This window comes from Pipistrellus kuhlii, unplaced genomic scaffold (genome assembly GCF_014108245.1).
Source record: "Pipistrellus kuhlii isolate mPipKuh1 unplaced genomic scaffold, mPipKuh1.p scaffold_m20_p_1, whole genome shotgun sequence".
NCBI classification, from domain to species: Eukaryota; Metazoa; Chordata; class Mammalia; order Chiroptera; family Vespertilionidae; genus Pipistrellus; species Pipistrellus kuhlii.
Window position 1 is genome coordinate 139,308,584 of NW_023425404.1, and position 5,191 is coordinate 139,313,774.

General features: G+C 39.5%; 1 pseudogene; it reads left to right on the top strand.

The window, feature by feature from the left end:
• Positions 1-2,083: 2,083 nt before the first annotated feature.
• On the top strand, positions 2,084-2,983 carry LOC118722216 (annotated as a pseudogene).
• Positions 2,984-5,191: the final 2,208 nt, after the last annotated feature.

Genomic DNA, 5,191 nt, shown 5'->3' on the forward strand with positions numbered 1-5,191 from the left:
ATAAATACAATGTTTTTCTATTGTAGAGCCACATTTTGACTTTCTCTACCTACAGCAAAAATTTTTTTAACCTCTTCATATTACAGGCAGATAAACATGATTTTAGCTTGCAACATTTTTCTCAATGGAAAATTTATTTATTAAATCAGAAAGTTCCCTTTTGGGAAACAAAATGGAAAGCATTAGCAATAGTGTTTAAGGTTTACTTTATGCCATTAATTCTTTGTCCCACATTCTGGGAATTAATGATTTTCAAACTACAGGCAGTCCTTGGGTTCTGTGAGAGATCTGTTCCCATGGTAAAGTAAAGAGATTTGCGTCATAAGTGGGAACCCACCTACATAAGCACCTATGTCACTTACATGGAGCATATCCACAGCAGTAATGAAATGAAACAGTAAAAATATTTAAAAGAAATATAACAATTCTTGACCTTTATTTGTGGCAAACCTTACCTAATAATAGGCAAACATGTAAATTGAGCATGCCTCTGCTATGCCACCAGCCAATCAGGAGTAATATGCATATTAACCCAACCAAGATGGTGGGTAAATCTGCATACACAGGTGGGGCAGGCAGCGTCAGGGCCTGACCCCTGGTCAATCAGGGGCTAGGAGAGATGGGGCAGACAGCACCAGGCCCCAACTTTGGGGTCCCAGTCCATCGAGGGTCAGGGGAGGCAGGTCGGGCAGCCTCAGGCCCTGCCTACAAAGTCCAGTATCATCAGGAGCCTGGGGAGTCGAGGCAGGCAGTGTGAGGCTTTTTAGGCTGCTGTATGGCATGACGGAAGGCCCACATTTCCTGCTGATTCTAGCAACACAATTGTCTATTTATTGTGCCTAAATTCTTCTGCCTTATAAGGACTCCAAATTCCCCTTGGGAGTTGTTTTTCAATGAGCAATGAGAGCTGTTCATGGAAATTACTTGAGGAGTGTGTGTGTGTGTAAAATATTCCAAACAACAAATCTACTCCTTCAGAAATTAGTGTTTCAATTCTGTTCAATTTCCATAGATTCTGATTTTGCTGATTTGGAGAGTATCCAGCCAATAGTAAATTTTAAGTGTCCCTCAATGATTCTAAAATATGGGTTAGAAGCCCCTGCTTATGTTTATGCAAACACAAGAGCCAAATGTCCAGGTATTGTAAAATACAGAAATCTCAGTTGTACAGCTCAATAAATGTTTACCTACATCTACACCCAGGTAGCCACCATTCAGAAGTTCTGTTGAATCTTTCTCCATTAGCAATAAATGTAGAACCAGCTACTAATCTTGGAGAGAGGAAAAAGAGAAAACAAAGGAGAATGTGTAGGAATATGTAATAATACCTCAAAACAGTACCTCCCAATAATTTTATTTATCAGATTATAGGCTCTTACTCATCTGTGTCGTACTTACCGGCAGTCAGACATCCTCAAGGAGTCCCAGATTAAAGAGAGTGCAGGCCCAGCTGAGGGGACACCCTTCCCCCCGCCGTGCACAAATTTTGTGCACCAGGCTACTAGTAAATAATAAAAAGCATAAAGCAAATATGTACATATGTCAAAATGACGGAACTTTTTTTTTTAAGAAATAAATGGGAGATGGAGATATAAACATGAAATGAGGAATGTAGAGTCTGATGTAAGCCAAGGACTACCTGTAATCAGTAAAGAGTGATAAAACAAAGAAACATTTTTTCCCTAGTTCTATTATTTGAGTAAGATCTCTTCCACTATGTATTCCAGAAATAAAATAATTAGGCATAGTCTTGTCCGTAATCTAAAGGTTAATGTGGATAATGTATGTTATTTAGTAATCTGAAGCTTTTTAATTATATTAAAAATTCTGACATTGCAATTCTGTTACCTCATACATATCATTAGATAGATGTGTGCTTGACTGAATTGCTTGGAGGCATCTTTGTATATATTGAGAAATATACTGTCAATTAATGACATACTACCTAATCTGATGAAAAATTTTCTTGAGAAACAGTAATTATTTTATGTGTGTGTTTGATAAGTTGTCATATAAATGAACACAGGCTAAAGCAATTATTAAAGAGGGAAAAACAGAAGGCAGGCTGTGAAGGCGTGTTGGGAGGAAGCCAGAGCGGGACCCGGCTGGTCTGGTGACATTGAACCACTGTACCATCGAATGCACAAGCAGGTCTACCAGATCCAGTCTCACATGGGATACCTGGAAATCGCAGATAAGTAGTCTGTGCACTTAATAGAAAACAAAATCCAAGCAAGCGTAGACCAGATATTCAGCCAGCTAGAACCCCTGGAGATTTTTACCCAGCAAGGAGTGCCCCAACAAAAGGCAGAATGCCAAAGTTCATGTTAACCAGTTAAAGTATGATGTCCAACACCTGCAGACTGCTCTCAGAAACTTCCAGCATTGTCAATACACAAGAGAGCAATAGGAGAGACAGCGAGAGGAGCTTCTGTCTTATAGCTTCACCCCCAAGGACTCTTGACACCACCATACCAATGGATAAACCTCCTCCCTCCAGAAAATTCACCAAAGCATGGATGGCCTCATTGGAGATGGGCACAGTATTCTGGAGGGACTGAGGGCCTAGGGAATGACCTTGAAGGGGACTCATAAGAGGACCCTTGACATTGTCAATGTGCTATGCTTGTCCAACACAGTGAAGTGGCTCATCAAGAAGCGGGGTTTCCAGGACAAGTACTACTTTATTGTTAGTGGGATGCTGCTTACCTGGGTGGTCAAGTTCTTTATGGTGCAAAAAACATGTTCCCAAAGAACATGGCTCGCTCCACACCTGGGACTCAGGATTCCCTCTTCTGGCCAGTCACAAATAACCAGGACCTGGGCCAGCTTCACCCAGTCTGGCCAAAGCTGCAGGGGACTGTGGTCAGGCGGCTTCACCTGGGCCACATATGCAGGCACTCGGGACCATGGGGTAGGGTCTTATCCCTCTCCTGGGCTGCAGGCGCAGTTACAGCTGCTGGAACCTGGGACCACAGAGTGAGAGGCTTGTCCCTGCAGCCCCAGCCACTGGTTCCCAGGATCGTTGGGTGGGTGGCTTTTCCCTCTCTCGGGCCACAGCCTGGCTGGTCCCCATTCCTCTCTCCCCAGTGTTCTGTGTCTAAGCAGTTCCACAGTGAGGGCATGAGGGTGTGATGACCATTTGCATATTAGCCCTTTATTATATAGGATTAAATGATATCTAATCATGTGCCAACATCAGTTGAAATTCATATTCTGCTTGTCTATGCCTAGGGTATAGGCTTTTGTTGTAGAATAGTGTTCTCCGGGGTATTTTATTATTTAATATCCTTATTAACTTAAGAATAATTTATTTTGTCCTTTGTCCTGCAGAAAAGAAAAATTTTCCTCCAATGCTATTTTTTCAGTCATATTTATGTGAATTTCAGAATCTCAGTTGTTAATTCCAAGCTAATGAATAAACAATAAAAGTTATTACTGTCTTCTTGAACCAAAGGTACATTTTGAAGGTTAAAATAGTCATTCTCTCTAATGCGTTCTCTCTCTCTACCTCTTACCCTCTCCATATCTTTCATTAATGCCTCTAAATCATCAGTAGACTCTGAGACAGAGGAAAAGAGGGACACTTCTGTGTTAGGGATAATATGATTGGCAGGAAACGAGGAAGAGAGGTTCATTTTCTGAACCTACAATCAAATTAATCAGGGCCTTGCTCTTAATAGACTGATCTAAGATACTTCATCACCACCAAGTTCCAGAAATCAGGCATCAAATCACAGAACAGGCAGTGTTTCATCTTGAAGAAATATACCATTAACTCAGAACCTAAGGTTTGAAGACTTTTGTTTTTTTAAAGTATTTTCTAAAGAGAAGTTTCAGTTGGTTGAAGTATATGTCTCAGATACTTTGTAATTTTCCCTTCAGTATATGATCATGTTTTACTATGGCAAAAGGCATACAAAGGTCAGCATTCCATATGACTATTGTCAGAGTGATGGATACTGAATATAAAATATGATCAAGAACAATAACTTATTATTCCAAACTACTGGAATAAGTCTTATTACATCTTTAAGAAGCACAAATCCTGAGGTTCAGGAAGGTCTCATTATAAAAGTTTTCACATGATGTTAGTTAAAATATCAGATCATTTCCCCCCTTTCTCTTTTCTTTTCCCTTTTCAGCAATGGTGAATTCCTTTTACCAAAAGTCTTAGATTAAAAGAATTTTCTAGGTGGCATTTGAAGTAATACTTAAAGAATTCACAAATTTCACTAATTGGCAAACTATTATTTTTAACATTAGTTTGGAATAGAATACATTTATATAATCATGCTCTTAATAGATTTCATTAGAAAACATCTCATATAGTTGCACAAATGTGTAAATAATTTATATTTTATTAATATAGATTGCTCTGTTTCTGAAACAAGGCAGTGCAAATTTACTTGTTTGAGTATGTATATTGTGGGGGGGAAGGGGGTTTCCCCAGGAAAATTAAAACACTTGCCAAAGACACTTTTGAAAAATTCCATGTTGGTTATAAGGCGTTTTTCCTAAGGATATATGGGGGGGGGGGGGGATAAACCTTTGTAGATAATTCTTCAGGTGAACTTAACTTTGTATTGAAGATTTAGTTCACCAGGAGGGTGAAGTGAGCAGTACATTACAAATAGCTCCCTACTTTGAACAGTTTCTATAATAAATAGATTACAAGTATTTATCCAACTCGAGGATTAAAAGCTTGTTGAAATTAGCCGAAACCGGTTTGGCTCAGCGGTAGAGCGTCGGTCTGGGGACTGAAAGGTCCCAGGTTCAATTCCGGTCAAGGGCATATACGTTGGTTGCGGGCACATCCCCGGTAGGGGGTGTGCAAGAGGCAGCTGGTTGATGTTTCTCTCTCATCGACGTTTCTAGCTCTCTATCTCTCTCCCTTCCTCTCTGTAAAAAATCAATAAAATATATTTAAAAGCTTGTTGAAATTATATACTTTTAATCAGTGATCTGTTGTTTTTTTGGTTTTTTTGTGTGTGTTTTTTTAATAAACATTGGCTAATATTTATGACTTTTTTTCACCTAATTAAAATGAGACACAAAGAAGTTTTATTTTCTGTGACGGGGATCTGGTTATTGATGTAAGATAGTAAGATACTTCCCCATAGACTGGAGGAGGAGCTCAGGTAAGATCATTCCCACTTCTAGCTTTTCCCAAAGTTGTAGCCATTCCCTG